The 17,072-nt window shown below is 38.8% G+C and overlaps 1 long non-coding RNA gene across 2 annotated transcripts; it reads left to right on the plus strand.

Moving 5' to 3' along the window:
* Positions 1 to 445: 445 nt before the first annotated feature.
* LOC123618761 (uncharacterized) lies at positions 446 to 14,937 on the plus strand. 2 transcript variants are annotated; one of them, XR_006727230.2, is made up of 6 exons: positions 446 to 820; positions 2,551 to 2,992; positions 3,577 to 3,661; positions 11,232 to 11,425; positions 14,279 to 14,410; positions 14,619 to 14,937. It is a non-coding gene; the product is annotated as an uncharacterized LOC123618761 (long non-coding RNA). The 2 variants fall into 2 exon arrangements; XR_012509303.1 differs by having other exon boundaries at positions 3,582 to 3,661.
* The last annotated feature ends 2,135 nt before the right edge of the window (positions 14,938 to 17,072 follow it).

Raw genomic sequence — 17,072 nt, forward strand, 5'->3', positions numbered from 1 at the left:
AAATGCCCAGTAAAAACAGAGGTTGGCAAACTTTTTCTGTAAAGGGCCAAATAGTAAATATTTCAGTCTTTACAGAGCTAATGATCTCTGTTGCAACTACTCAGCTCTGCCCTTGAGTCTTGAAATTCACTACAGACAGTACGGAAATGAATGATCATGGCTGATTCCCAGCAAACTTCATGGATGGCCCTGATTTTCAATGTCATCGGGTTCTCACATATCATGAAACATTGTTCTTCCTTTGATTTTTTTTTTTTTGTCTCAATCATTTTAAAATATAAAAACCGTTCTTCACTTTTGGGTCTTACCAGGCAAGAGGGCCAGATTTGGCCCCTAAGCTGAAGTTTACTGACCCCTGAGCTGGAACCTCAAATCAATGATGAGATAACACATTACTACTAATATGTGAAATCCCTCTGAACATTAGACATAGTGTTCTGTGATGGGTAGGAAAGGTCACTCTTGGAAAATTTGTTTGTGGCTCAGCCAGAGCGAGGCAGTCTGTGATTGAGCCAGACCTGGAGCTGGTCCTCATTTCTTCTTCCTGCAATGTTGTCCCACTACCCAAAGTCCAGCCCCAATGCCGCTTTGATCCAGGTAGGGAGAAATCCATTTGATTCACTGCAGGCTATAAAGAATGCCTTTTAACATCTCTTGCAGGATTATTTCCACTGAAACAGAGACCTTCAGATAAAGTGGCATGCATAAGCAAAAATCCAAAAAACAAGAAAAGCAAAAATTATGATGCAATTTATGAAAAGGTTTTTTTAAAGGAAAGGAGACAAGGGGACTTCTCACTGCTGCTAAGATAAAGTGACAGGTATGTATATTTTTATTATTATATTTATTATATATATATATTTTTTTAATCAGTAATGGCAGACTTTCTGAAAGGGAATTTTAGGGAAAACGGGCAACACTACTAAAATAAGATGATTCAGGCCACTGCCTCATCGCACATATGCCCAGAGTTGTTGGATGAGCAGAATTTACTCAACAAATTTTACTAAGCACCTACTTTGAACTAAGCACTGGGGATTCAAACTTTTTAAGAAACTCATATTCTGAGGTTTAGCCTTTTCTTTTTTTTCAGAGGTGTGTGGGATTAGGAGGAGGGTTGCAGTGTATAAATACCAGAGTTTCTAATGATGAAAACTTAGTCCTTACCATGTTTGTTCCTGTCCCCTGGACCCTTACTTAAACAGGAGGATTTCCGTCTCATACCAGCTCCAGCTATTTGGAAATGGAGTCTCTGGTCGGTCGCTTTGACATCACAGGCCGGGCAGGGGACAGGGTGCAGCAGGCAGCCTCCTCTGTGTACGTGCCTACAGGTAGCCCTCCAACGGCTCAGAGCATCCTTTGAAAGGTCAGGGCTGCTAAGGGGAGGAGCGCAGCAAGCTGTCGCCCTGGGCTGCTTTCTGGCATCTTGGCTTCTTCCTCTAATTCTTAACATCCCTCTCTCTTTGAGTCTTAGATGTCTCCTCCCACGTCTGCATCAGAAGTCTCTAGATCAGCTCATGGGACCATTTTGTCAAAACAATGAACAATCATTGTTCACCAAGAGCTCAGAATAATTTAAATATTTGGTTACAATGAAGATGGCCACAGCCTGCATGTCTATCTGAGCTCAGAAAGAGTTGCCTTCATTAGTTCGAACTTTATTTCCCATAAAATAGGAGGCCATTTAAGTAAAATGATAGTTGGAAAAAATTTTTAAGCAGAACCAGCAAATAAACATGGTCTTTATGAGTTGTAACTTAATCCCCAGCTGATGTCATGTTTCATGTTTCAACAGCCAGAAAATGCCTGACATCTATATATCAGGCAGATTTATGGAGACTTCAGGGTAAGAGTTAAGAGGATTTCTTAAATAAGGATAGTGTGTTGGTCTGGGGGTAATTTGCAGCCTCTGTTATCCATAGATTGAAATGTGCACATTTGGGCAAATTATAGGAATATGCCTTTTCACTTAATCTCGTTTTTATGTTTAAAAAGTCTTCAGATCTGGGAGGACGAGTGCATGAGAGAAGAGAGAGAGAGAGAAGATTCAAAATATGGTTCTCCTTTGCCCCTATTTGGTCATTAATGTTGCTCTGGCAGTACTAGAGAGAAAAGGAAAGATTCTGCTTTGCAAACCTCAGAATCATAAAGCACACGCAGGCCCTCTCCGCTCCCATGCGTCGCTTGGTGGCAGAGTGGCTGTGTGGGCTCCAGGGGGTCACCAAGATGGAGCTGGTTTCCTATCAAATGCCTATTGGATCTATACCACCATAGCAGTTACCTCACAGGAACTAAGCTTTCTAAACATAAACCTCTCCTCGTAGCCTATGAGTTGGTGGTCAGATAGCCCAGAAAAATGGTTTTGAAGTAGCCCCAGCAAAAATGACTCACTTCCATTTTGTCATGTATTGTCTGACTTTATCCAAGCTTGCCGATAGGTCTCCTCACTCTGATGAATGAGTCAGAATAAGTCACACTAACTGATACAGCAATCAGCCCCAAGCCTCAGGGCTTAACACAGTCAAGGTCTATTTTCTGCTTATTTTGTAGTCCTACTGGGTGTTTATTAGAGAGTGGACTTCTGTATGGTGAATCCAGTAATCCGTGCCCTTCCATCTTGAGACTTTGCCACCTGCAAAAACTTGGAGAGCTCTGCTAGATACTCTACGTTCAGTGGGAAATGAGAAAGAGAGAGAGAGAAGTCAGGAGAACTACGTGGGAGGTTTAATGGATCATTAGGCAGACTCGTTCACATAGCACCCGCCCAACTGCAAAGGATGCTGGGAAATGCAGACAACTGGTTTCCAACCTCCGTTATGATGCAGAAGCCACAGTACTGCACTGTTGAATGGCTGCTGGGATTTCCTCAGAGACAAAGAGACTTGAAATAAGAAACAAAAACAAAAGCAAGCTCTTTTTACATTTGTATTTCATTGTTGAGAAGGGGCTTAATTTCACTTAGCGCTCACGCTAGTCCTATGAGGGAGGCAGGGTAAGTATTCCTATTCCTACTTTCAGATGGGGCTCTGGGTGGGGCGAGGACTTGCCCATGCCTCGGATCAAATAAGTGACAGACTGAAGCAGAACCCAGGTATTGTAGGGGTAAACGGTCCTTGGGAGTGGGAGGTGAGGATTGAGCTCAAGAGAGCTAGACATTAGATAGAACTGAGATACAATTTCTTGTTCCATCTAAGTGTTGGTAAAGACTTACTCATGGGATATTTGAAGGATAGAGCATGAAATTATTTCCCAGTTCTCTGCTTTGAGGTGAAATGCCAGCCTAATTCAGAGGTTCAATCCGTATTTGCCCTTGTTTTTTTTCCCTTCTCTTTAAGAAATTAAAGTATAACTTTTCATAGTGTCATATTAACATAAAAAGATGAACAGTGATGACATCAGCCATTATAGCTGATGGAGAGGTATCTGTTGTGACCTCCCACCAATTGCTCAGAAATGAATGAAAAAAAATTAAACAAGAACAGAACTATTTGAGAGGGTGAATTTTAGAATCCTTGTATGTATGAATTTCCACAGCTGGTACAATGCTAATAAAATGTTTTCATCCTTCATGCCAAGGAAAGAGTAGAGCTCAGCCCCCTTTGCTCTGGATACGCAGCTCCAAAGAAATGTCGTGGGGCTTCATAATCATGATTTCAAAGAGGTTTGTGGAAATGTTTCATTAATTCTTATAAAGAAATCTTTTTCTCTTAATTTTTTCATTAACTTCAGACATTTACTTGCAATTACATTTGTTCGGTGAATACAATGACAGAAATTAATAATTCATAGCTTTTGTCAGGGGAAATTGAAAAAAAAAGGACAGTTGTTCAATCAAATGCAACTTTAAATGCACCATCTCTATTTAAATAAGATTTTTTAAAGATAAATAATGAGGACTGTTATTGTACTTCCTATAAATCTCCTCTTTTCCAAATTATATCTATGCTCTACCCAGTGACATGAAATCTTGGGTTGTTCAGAGCTCATCAGGAAAATAACAGGTTCAGATCTGATGTTCTGAGAGGGGGAAACTTGACTCAAGTTCTGTACGTGTGGTGCTGCCTGGATCTTCTGGGGCATTGTGTTTCATGATGGAGGATCAGAGCACGAGAAAGACGAAAGTGACTGAGGAAAGTGTGCTTTCTCTGACAACTGGGGACGTTCAAGTTCAGAGAGAGTGAGCCTTTCAAGTTCAGAGTGAGTTAGCAGCAGAAGCGGGCCTCAGTGTGTATCTCCTGACTGTTGGCCAAGGCTCTACCGATCTGTGATGGTGTCTTCAAGCCATCTTCCTACCAGGGCCTGCCTACCAAGTGGCTCCTGGGTAAGATGTTCTAAGCAAACCAAACCTTTTATCCCAACGGCCTAACAACTTACCTGAAATTCTGCCATCAACATTTGGTTACTTCGGTTTATGAAGCCTTTTTAAAATCATATTTCCCTTGTTAAAATGTAAGTGCTCATCTCTTGAAATCAGCTTAGGTGGAAAGGAGGCAAGAAGACCAAGGCCTGGCAGAAATAGGCTGATCAGGGAACAGAGACAAGGTCTTCAATGAGGTCTCAAGATAGTGGATGAGATGGATTCTCTAGGTCTCTCTGCCTCCCCCAGCCGGTAAGAACCTGGCTGGCAAATCAATTCTATCCTTAGTTGTTCCAGTCCAAAAAGATGACATTAGAGTCTATCTTAAAAGTAAAGAAAGATCAAACCATGAGACACTTCTCAGAACTCACTAGCACATCAATTGGAGAGTCTCTGGGAAGGGAGTTTAGCATAATGGTTAAGAATTGAATATCTCTAGGCTTGATTTGTGACTCAAACAGCTAGAAGTTCTGTGCCTTGGAAAAATCCCCACTAAGATCTCTGAGTCATCCTTTACAAATAGAGATGTATCAGTTAGCTATTGTGCTGTAACAAACTCCCCCAAAACACAGGTCTAAAGACATAGGCTTAGACTGGCACTTCTGTCTATCATTGGCCAGAACCATAATGTGGCCAAGCCCAAAGTCAAGGGATAAATTCTGCCCCAAATGAGGCTATGGCAGGAGTATGGAGTAGTGAGGAATAAAGAATTGCACCCTCCCCCAAAATTTATTATAGAGGATAATGAAAGTACTTTCTCTCTGCATTGTTCTGATAATTAGTTAAGAATATATATATATATATATATATATATATATATATATATATATATATATATATATATAGTGCTATGGGTGGCTATGCCCTCTCAGAGAATGGCATGGTATACCTGGAGGTGAGTATGCTTGAGGTCCTCTCCTGGGTGAAATGGCAATGATGGATTAGCATCTAAGCTTTCCCTTTTTGATTTGGGCATTTGTTACAGAGGGTTTCTTCTGGAGGTGAGGAAATGTGTGGTCTTCTTGGATCCATCAATTTCCTGCTTCCATGTACAGTATCGACCCTCATCTCACACACACAAAAAGAAGCAAATGGATTTGATTAGCAAATACTTTCATCTACATCCTAATTGAAGTCTCTGGGACTTCCTTGTTTTGGAAAATCCCATTTTAATGCACAGCACATCAGGTAGTTGAAAGAATTCCCTCTCCCGTCAGCCATATGGCCCCTCCCAAACCAGAGAGTTTATCCACCATTTTCCCATCAATTCCATCAGTCTGATCTAGAGCCATGCATCCAGGCTCTGAGCTGGGAGATTCTCCTCCTGTTTTTGATTCACGTCATGAGTCACTTCAGACTGGAGGCAAAGTTTCCCCCAGTATTGCCCAGCCCAGATGTCCTTCCACAGAGGACCTGTCTACTTCTCACCAAGACCCCCGAGATGCAAAGTCTACTGTCAGAAGTCGCTGCAGCCGAACTCAGTTGCAGCTGAGGAGGCAACCATTCAGCCATCTGAAAAGTCTGACCAGTTGGCACATTACTGTCTCCAAATGAGCCGGCAGGAAACGGGGTTTCCTAAAACTTGGTTTTAAAGCACTTACAACAGGAAACCATTTCCCATGCATGTTAGATCTCTCTAATGACTGACTAACGAGAAACAGGCTATCTTAATACTCTGCCCCAAGCCATTACAAATGGCTTTCTTTCCAGACTTCATTAGAATATTTACTGCGATTTGGACAGAAGACTTTTGACACTGCAGTCATAAAATTTACAGGGGACCTTTTTTTTTTTTTTTTTCAGTCTGAGAAGAGACTTGGAAGAAACAGGGAAACCCCTCAGCTGCCCCAGCCACCAATCTCCTTCATTAGTGCTCTCTGAGTCTTGTGACCTATAGTTAAGAAAATAAACATCCCTAGGATAGTCCAATAAATTGCCTTCAGGAAAGAAAAAAAAAAGCTAGATCTCTCCTTTGTCAACTCCAGCCTCTTTCCTATATATGCGGTGAGAAAGAGAAAATTCACAATGTGTGCCAATCTTGGAGCTAAGACTTTTTAAGTTATGTTTCTGGATCATGGCAGCCACATTGTGAATGAGCATTTCATGCATCTAATGTTTTCATAAAAGTCCTCAAACTAAGTCCAGCAAAATTAATGTTAAATCTCCATCTGGAGAAAAATCATGGTGGGATGATGTGCAGTAGTGTTTGCAATATCAATGTAACCCCTGGTTCCAGAGAGATTCCTTATGTGAGCTAGGTTCTCAGAAAATATGTTTTACTTCCTGGCACGATAAGTTCTTCAAAGAGGCCTTGATGGTCTAAGGCATGTGGTAACTGCTTACTGGACCCAGATACTTAGTCACAATTCTCTAGAATTTTGTCCTTAAAAGAAGTCTTTGGACACATGTATCAGTTATCTATTGCTGTGTAACAAGTCACTCTAAAATTGAGAGTCTTGAAAAGAGAATCTATTAATTCCCATGATTCCATGGGCTGCTTGGATGATTCCTCTGCTTGTTTTTGTGGACACATTCATGAGGTTGCCAAAGCTGGAGGATCAGTGTAGGCCTGGGCTCTACTAGGAAACCTACAGTAGTTGGGCCACTCTCTCTGTGTGGTCTTTTATCTTCAAAGAAGTTGAACCTGGCTGTATCACATGGTGGCAGTTGTGGCTACTGAATGGGGACAACAACCAATGGTAAGGAAAAAATAAAGCAGGGTGAGTGAATGGAGAGTGATGTCTGCAGGGAAGTAGGTGGGGAGAGACACTGATCTCAATTGCATGATCAGTGAAGAATTTGGTTGAGAGAGCATTTGAGTAGAGACTGAATAAGGGGAGGGAGAGAAAAGCTATGCAATATTTTGGGGGACCATCCTAGAGTGAGTGGACAGGAAGGATCAGAGCTCCATGGGTGGAAGCATGTGAACCAGGTGTCTCTGATAGTGTCCCTGTGGTCAACAATTGCATTTATAATTAGAGATATTTAAAGTTCTAAATCTGTATTATGTTAACACATCAGAAATCTGCATTCCTTCATCCTATAGTTTATCCCATGTCAGAAACATCTTCACTGAATCTCATTTTAATGCTAGGCCTTTGGTTTTTATCACAAGATGTCTAGAGAACGGGCACTCTCCACTTTAATACTCTGTGGAATACCCAGTTCTCTGTGATGCTGTATATATTTAGAGACAAGAAGAAGATGATTGCTCCTAAAAATAGTGAGCTTTCTCTTAATAAGTAATAAAGAGCAATTGACCTATCATGTTTCTCCATTTTTCCCTTGATTCCAAGGAAGCTCGATGTTAAATTTAATATTCAATTAAAACAACAAAGTTAGCCTTCAAAGCTTTTGAGTATTTTTAATGCTTCATCTTGTATCTACTTTTTATTGTATCTTCTAGTCCTTTTGGAACTGATATATAAATAGCACATGTACATAAAATAATGTATGCCAAGAATATAATAAGTATTGATTTACTTAAAAAATAACATCTATCATCAGCTCATCGGATACTTATTCCTTTTATATGGAGGCCAACCATGTGACCCAACTGGATCAGAAAAGGAGAGAGACTGTTGCAGATTGATAGGCTAATGCCTCCCATGAATGAGTGAATCAATGAATCACATCTCCCAGTATTCACATTATTATGTAGCATCCTTTCATATGAACATTGAGTTTGGTCATGTGACATGCTCTAGCCAATAGGACCATCAGCAAATATGTTGCAAGCAGAGGCTTGATCAGCAATTACAAGTATGGGGGCTTGCCCTTATGAAATGTTGCTTCCACCATGTAAGACAACCAGGTTCAGCTTCATTGAAGATAAAAGACCACACAGAGAGAGTGGCCCAACTACCACAGCTTTCCTAGCGGAGCCCAGGCCCACAGATTTGCCAGCTTTGTGCAACCTCATGAGTGTGTCCACAAAAACAAGCGGAAGAACCATCCATGGAATGATGGGAATTAATAGATTCTCTTTTCAAGCCTCTCAGTTTTAGAGTGACTTGTTACACAGCAATAGATAACTGATACATGTGTCCAAAGACTTCTTTTAAGGACAAAATTCTAGAGAATTGTGGCTAAGTACTTGGGTCTAGTAAGCACTTAGCACATGCCTTAGACCATCAAGGCCTCCTTGAAGAACTTATCATGCCAGGAAGTAAAACATATTTTCTAAGAATCTACCACACATAAGGAATCTCTCTGGAGCCAGGGGTTACATTGATTAAAAACACATAATCACTATCTCCAAAGAACATAATAAATTATAAGGCCAAAATAATTTAGATGGTTGGGATTGCAAGAGAAACAGATGAATAAAAACTATTTTTAAAAGCCTAGAAACAAATCCTAATAAATAAAAGCATGCGATATACCCTAAAAGCAGAAGCCCATATCAAAGGCATATAAAAATAAAATTAAAAGGATTTTTTCATGCATGGTACTAAAACAATAAGTTAGCTACTAGGAAAAAACTCTAAGACTTCATTTCAAATTGAATATATGGAGAAAAGTAGTAGTATGTTCATACTGAATTTCATAAATATTCAGAATTTTAATACCTGGTTATTGAACTAGGTGTATTTTAATATCATCCATAATAGAAGTAGTTATGCCATATTAATTGGCAAATGCTACAAATCAGGGCTTTTATTTATTTACTTATTTATCTGTCTATTTATTAATTGGTATTTTTTTTTGAGACCTGATTTACCAGCACACCATTGGCAATGGGAGATATTTATACATTTGACCTCAAATATATTTAAAATTTGTTTTTGAAAAATCTAGAAAAATGAAGATGAATGAACAGTATAGTTCATATATGTCAAAAATAGGTACATGCATAAAGAAAAACATCACAAGGAAAGTATTCATCCTTTTTTTTCTTTATACCAGTCTGCAGTTTCCAAATTTTCCACAATGAGCAATATCTTGCTTATTATCATTCCAAAAATTAAAAGAAAATGAAACAATCTTTGAAAATCTAATTTTACAAAAAGAAAACAGAAAAGTTCTCCCCCTTCAAAATAGTAAAAATGATTAATACTTAAACACCAGGCAGTGGACTAGGGAATTGATGTTTCCATTGAATCCTCATCACAGTCCCAGTTTGCCGATGGTCACACGTGACTTAGCCAAGGTCATACAGGTAGTAAGCAACAGAATAAACATCTACATTCTTTTCACCATACAGTGCCGGTTGCAGTATTGAACTGGGACACATGTCAATAGTCATCTTAAATTACTGCTTCTCATGAAAGTCTATAAAATTTCATAAAATTCATAGATCCCTAGGTCTCTCAAGCTTTCACATAGAGGCTATTTATTTTCACTGTAGTTCAAATGACACAAAGCATGATGCAAACAGTAAATCAGGACATGAAGGTGCCAACTCTAGAGGTACCCAGGCAACTAAAACAAGTGACAGTTGACAGCTTAAGACTGTGAGCCACTTACTGACAAGGACTGTCTGTCAGTCCCTATTATGTCCTTACTGCTTAGCTCATGGCTGGCCCATGGTAGGCCCTCCATACAGGTTGGCTCTTCTTTCCTTTTAAACAAGAGTTTTAATTTTTCTATAGTCACTGTGTTTTACATTAGGTGCTCAAACCTTATTCATTTTATAGCTGAAAGTTTGTACCCTTTTACCAACCTCTCCCTATTTCCCTCACCCCCCTGCCCCTGGCAACCACTTTCTACTCTTTATTTCTATGAGTCTGATTTTTTTCTTTTCTTTTCTTTTCTTTTCTTTTTAAGATTTGGATATGAAAGTTACCATGCAGTATTTGTCTTTCTCTGACTTATTTCATTATGTCCTGAAGGTCCATCCATGTTGTCATAAGTGGCAGGATTTCCTTCTTTCTCGTAGCAGAACAGTATTTCATTGTATATGTATGTATCACATCTTCTTTATCCATTCATCTCTTGACAGATACTTGGGTAGTTTCCATATCTTGGTTATTGTGACTAATGTTGCAGTGAACATGAGAGTGTTGCTGTCTCTTTGATATCTTGTTTTCATTTGCTTTAGATACATACCCAGAGATGGGATTGCTAGGTCATAGGCTAGTTCTAGTGTTAATTTTTTGAGGAACCTCCATATTGTTTTCCATAGTGGTTGCACCAATTTATATTCCTAATGAATTTTTTTTGAATAAATAAAGAATGGCAAGGAGAAAGAAAGAGATGTAGAAAGGGCAGGAGTAGAATAGGAAGGTAAACAATAGGGCAAAGATAGAAAGGGAAATAGAAGAAAATTACCAAGAAGCATTTCAATAAATAGAAACCATAATGATAAAGGCCCAAGTCGTGTAGAAGTCATCCAATGCACCTCACTTGCCTCAGAGTGCATCTCAGTTAAGTTACAGCCAGAACAAGAGGTGATGTTCAGAATTAAGACCACAAATCATCAGAAAGATTAAATAATACTTAGTATAATCTTATTCAGAAGGCATGGACAATACAGAGTGCATTTTAGAAATATTTCTTTCATAAGTGATTATGTTTGATATTTAGAAGGGTTAATATCAACCATGAAGAAGATTCATTTTTCTATACCTGCTCATTCCCAAACCTTGGGAATCATTATCTTTGATTATGAACACTTTTCCATTCAAATGAATCCTGCAATGAAATTGATGATGAAGGGAGCCTTGAAAGTCCATTTAGATATTCATATGTGTAGCTGTTACCAATATCTCACCGTCACCTCGAAAGATCAAACATTCCTTGAAAATTGTTTCTTTGTATATTTGGTTTTGTTTTGTTTTCCACAAACTATCTTATCTGTCTTTATGTCCTCTGGAATTTTTATTCATCTTCCTTATTCCTTGACTTTAGAATGATTTCTTTTTTTTTTCAGTTCTAAACCAGAATCAAGAAAATGGACAGAAAAAGAAAAAAAAAGAAACAAGCAGCAGCAGCTGGGTGGGATATGGTCATGGTTATCAACACCCAATCAAGAATTAAGTAGACCTGGGTTGTCCTTCTCTGGGGTTATTTGCTGAGATCTGACCACCCTGTTCACCTGCTCTTCCTCAGCATCCCTGTGTAAAAGTGAGCACAATTGTTTTTCTCTCAATGTAGGAGAATATGAGTAGGAAATGATGTAATGCTGGATCCAGTTCTTGTGATAGCACCTGGTGCATCATAAACACTCAAAAAATGAAAACCATAATTATTGAACTAAGTACAAAATAATCTTTCAAACTTGTATTGGGATTATATTAAAAAATTTTTTTTGATTCTTGTACTTTGAGTTAGAAATAAAATCCAGGCTCCAAACCTCTGGTTAAAATGCTAGCTTCTAAACTCATTTTAAATTCTAGGTCATCTCTGGAGTACGTCTTATAACTTAACAAGATTTTGTAGGGTACATGCAGTTAAAGTGATGTTTAAATTGTGATCTTTATTTTTGACTGAAAATAATATATTAACATTATTACACAGTTGTTTAACAGCTGAATCCTATAACAGAGCATTCTCCCTCTCCTGGGTAGAGGACTTCAAATATTAATTGAATTTGCTATGGGTAATTTTGGTCCAAAGTTTAGTGAGCATTGGCTGGATAACTCCAATTCCTGTTTGTCATTTTCTTCAAAAAGATTTGATCCCTCCTACTCTTGTGCTTTTGATATCAGACTCAATAACACACCGAGCAAACAAACAAACCCAATAAATCCAGTAAATCCCTTGAATTCAGAGCCATGTTTAAAAAATCCAAAATCCATGCCTTCTGACCCAATGATTGATGACACACCTCTCTTGCTGCCCTTTAATGAGCCAGCCACACAGGAACCCCAGAAAGGGAGGGCTGCAGGGAAGCCCAAATCTTGGACGTCCAGCCATGGCAGAACGGAAGCTCTCATCCCCAAACCCTGTATTTGTAGGTGGACATTGGCTTTTTAGAGAAAAGGTCATCATAAAATTTGTTGCACGCTTTCCCACAACTTCCAGCCTTGCTGTCACAAGCCAGCTAGCTCTGTGGGCTCCTTTTAAAGGCCAAGGAAGCTTACAGTATCCTACTTATATTTTCTCTCTTGTTGGCCTTCCTTTTAAATGAGCTGCTGGGGAGGAAAAGATGCATTAATCACAGAGACCCCAGTCCTTCTCATAGGATACATGTCTTTATCTACCAGTATAACTTTAACTGGGTCACATTTATTTCTACTGGGCACACTCTCCAGTCTTATTTTGGCCTCCTGTTTGACACAAGGGGCAAACAAGACATCCTCTAGGGAATTCCAGCCAACTTTGGGTTTCTATGGACTTCTGTCCTTTCAAGAGTTATTTTACAGCAAATTCACAGGTCTCCAAATCATACATTTCCCTCCCCGAGAATTTTACCAAGATTTACAACACAAGGCAGCCCTGCTGATGAGAGAAATGAACCAACTACCTTTATTTATTTATTTTTTTTCTTTCCATGATGAAAAAGTCACAGTGCCTCATTTGTTCTCAAGCTTGGCTTTGAGAAGTAACCTGCTCTCTTTGCTAACAAAAAGGAAATTTCAGGGGATTCCTTTTCTCAAGTTATTTACCCTTGCAGGAACCCTTATTCTGGCTCAGCTCATGCTCTCTATTCAAAAACCATCCTTCTGGCTTCCTTCAAGTCCCTTCTTCCCTGAAAATCTTGACAGGATTACCTAGGCTGCACATCTCAGAGCATTAAACATGTATTTTATTCATTTTGGTAATTGATAACATATTGCATTGTACTTATTTCTAATTAATTTTCAGCATATAGATGTCCCCCATATAGAGGGTGAATCTTAAATTCTTTCTGTTCTTCATGTGGTAAACTCTTACTCTCTAATCAATCCATAGATACCCAATGAATGCTGGTTAAATTGGATTTCTGTCATGAATGTTTTTATAAATTCTAGATATTTCCATAGAAGCATTAAAGATAAAGGGAGGTTGAAAGAAAAATCAGACACTTCTAGAGCAATTAATGCAAGTGAAACAATCACATGAATCCTTGATTTAAAGACACCGAATCATTAGGATTAGGGGTTCAGGACTAGCAGATACACACTATTATATATAAAACAGATAAACAACAAGGACTTACTATATAGCACAGTGAACTGTATTCAATATCTTGTAATAACCTATAATGAAAAAGAATATATACATGTATAATTGAATCACTATGCTTTACATCAGAAACTAACACAACATTGTAAATCAACTATACTTCAATTAAAAAAAAAAAAAAGGAAGAAAATGTCTCATCTGGTAGAAATCTCCATCCAGTCTTGAATTCTTACTAACCCTTCCTAAGAAGTTATTGAAAGAAGTGTTTTCCAATATGTTAAGGTAAGTGGAGGCACCTCAAAAATTTTAAGTAAGCCAAAGAGAAAAGAAAAGGGAGAGAGAAAGAAAACACATAAATGACTCTTCATGCTCAATTATAGTATATGTCACACCTATGTATTTGAAACATACACACGGACGCCGTAGGAACCCAGTTTTCTGTTACTTGCTCCAAGTTAAATTCCAAGTAATTGGTCAGTGGGATTAAAAGCACTGGGATACAGTGCACGTTTAATGGCCTCACACCTGCCTTCCCGTAAAGCTGCAGCCTATTCCTGTTCTATAACCTTTAAAGCTCGCCACCAGCAATTTACTGATGCAGCCAATTAGACGACAAAGGAGGCAAGATTTCAGAAGCCCTTTCAGCGGGTTCAGCCGTTCCTGGGCCTAAAACACAAGGAGCTGTTGCCCTGCTGAGATTCTTGCTGAGAACATTCACGGCTGTCTTCCAGGTTGGAGCTCGGCTGAATTCCTTTCACATTCTGAAATTACTAGTTTCAGGATACATTGTCACCAAGAAACGTGTTGCCAGACCATCAGCCATCTCGTCTTTTTGCCCTGATTCTAATTTCTATCTGGTTACTTCTACAGAGTAAGTGTCATCCCATCAAGACTTCCTTTGGCAAGCCCCCACTGGTAAAACAGACCCTTTGGCGATGTCGAGAGCTGGAAAAAAGCGTGATAGTTAGGGTGACTTTGCCCCAAATGATCATCGGCAAACGGGTAGGATTAACAACCACACACTCATGACATTTACTTTCTCACATTTTCATTCTCAATAACATCTTGATCCTTCTGGCCTTTTTGCTTTACTGCTGTGTTCTGATCTGTTCATTAAAACCTTAACCTATGAAATCTTCAAGTCCCAAAGGATATCTACCAGGTGGGAAACATGAAACATAAAATTATTAATTTTCTAATTTTCTTGTAGAGCTGGGCAGCAGAGTTCCTGAATCTTAGGGAATGCCCTTGGCCGACATAGAAAGGACTCCCATCCTTTTTCGAGCTGGGAGAAGAGCTGCCCATGGAAAAGGCAGGTTCTGCTGCTGGAATGAGTGAGCAAACGGAGCAGTTTCATGTGCAGGTCCTCTAGTACGAAGTACTTTTCTGACATGAGAGATTTTTCTGGCAAAAATGCCTGCTCAGCGTTCATTTCCTTTGGCGTGTTTCCTAACAACTGTCTACCTTTCATTGATTGCTCTTAAATAAGAGTACTAAAAAATAAAGAAATAAAAATCTTGACATTTTGATCACGATTCTGCTTAAATCTTAAAACAAATGACCCTTGATGATTTTCAAGTAGATGTTTTCATGGTTTATGTTTTGTTTTAAATGAAATTTGATAACGAATACAGGTAAGAGAGACATGATTTCAGAGCTTCTAATTAGATTTCACTTTCTCAGTCCGTGGGAAGACCAAAATTAAAGCTCATAGAATTTTGCATCATATCAAATTGACTGGTTTCAGTTAATGAGAAATATCTATGTAATATTTATGCCAGAAGTTATCCAAGCTTTTAAGACACCTTTAAAATGTGCTAATTTGGAATTTGATGTATTAATGTGCTCATTTGACAGCTTTCTTAAAAAAAAAAGAAATTAAGTAATTAGGTTTGCTGTTATATTTAAATATACTTTCCAGTATGTCCTTATGGGGTGCCTTCTTTAAGTATATGTCTAAAAATGCAACAAAAGTAAAAATACATTGCAGATGAAGAAAAATAGAGTAGTACCCCCAATCCCCTTTCTATGAAATTTTCTTATGTTGTATAGAAAACCCACATCCCTTCAAAATTTAGCTCTCAAAACTCCATTCAACTAAAAGAAAAAGATCCACAAAAAATGTTTATATATAAAAGAGATCAGCAGAAAGAGATTTACACTAGTTAATTATCTTTGTGCTGGTTGTTTTTGTTTGCTTGTGAAGAAATGAAAACTCTGTATTGGTTGCAGTTAAGCTGACTTCAGGATTATATGCCCCAGAAGAATGAATTTTGAAGATTAACATTAAAAAAAAAAAAAAAAAAAAAAAGATCTTTTACACTTCTTTCAAAACTGCCTGGGAAAAGAAAATAAATGCAGGTGATGTGCTGATCCAATTTCACCTCACCATTGAGAACTATTGAAAATTATACTATACAGAAAACGGTTTTCCATAAGAAGAATTTTGAACAAATTTGAGCATCTAATTGCATATGAAAACAAGAGGCCGTTTTGCTAGATCTGAATCCCTCTTAATCAGGGTTTGTTTGATGCCCTTTGAGGGGGGAACAAGTATTTTTGTACAAGTATAAATAAATTATATGAATTGCCGACATCAGGGTGCACTTCTGACTCCAGGTGGATAATCCTTCTACCCTGACGTTACCCCACTTCCCCTGCAGAATACGGAAACCACGAGAAGCAGGGGCTTTGAGGATAAAAGGTCTGGATTCCAACATTAGCTTGCAACTGACTAGCTGGGTCTCCTTGGGGAAGACACTTCAATGAACCTCAGTTTTTCCACCTGTAAAATAGAGGTGGTTTGAAGGACTGGTTCAGACAATTCATGGAAAACATTAAGCAACATCCTGGCACGTGGTATAAACTCAATAAATGCTATTAACTACTATAGCAGGAATACTACGAACCTTTGTAGAACTGAATCGCGTAGGCTGACAGGAGAGAAGCTAGAGGTTGCAAAATGCCTGGCAGTGCCTCTCGTGAAGCAGCAAGATGCTTTGCCTTCAGAGATTTTTCAACTGAAAAGTTATAGGTGGGGGTTTGACTCAAGGCAGGTGTAAAGACAACTGAGTGAGGGGAAGTGCTGAGAGAAGCAGCGACCTGCAGACACTAGAAATGGGGTTAGAGGCTGGGAGGCAGCGTAGCAGAGTGGACATTCTTGGAATTAGGAAGTTTGAAGTTAATTTACCATTTCTGCCCATTATGAATCGTACGGGTTCGGCTGACTGCCAGAGCGATCCTCTGCCCTCTCTTCGTGCCCTTGGATGTCTTGTGGTAAAGATGGTGTGTCCTCCATCAGCCTGGGCCCCTGAGTGAGCGAGTGGGGCAGACTCCTCCTGATACTCCTCCCGCACCTATGCCGACTGGACCTTTTGTGAGTGGAAAATTAATGTACATTATGTTAAACCACTGAAATGGAGAGATTATCATAACTGGATAGGCCTCCAACGGGCACCCAAACCTTTTCTCTCTTTTTTTTTTTTTGCCCCCGAAATTAAGTATGTGATCCAGCCTTTACCCAGTAGGAATATTTTACGTTTTAACTCTATTTCTCCTTAAAATGTAAACAAGGCAAATTGTTCTTGGTACTTAATTAATTCTGTTTATAGAGGTAACTTCATCTTCAAGGAAATTCTAAGTAAATTTACATCAAAGCAACTGT

Source organism: Camelus bactrianus, chromosome 9, assembly GCF_048773025.1.
Source record: "Camelus bactrianus isolate YW-2024 breed Bactrian camel chromosome 9, ASM4877302v1, whole genome shotgun sequence".
Taxonomy (NCBI): domain Eukaryota; kingdom Metazoa; phylum Chordata; class Mammalia; order Artiodactyla; family Camelidae; genus Camelus; species Camelus bactrianus.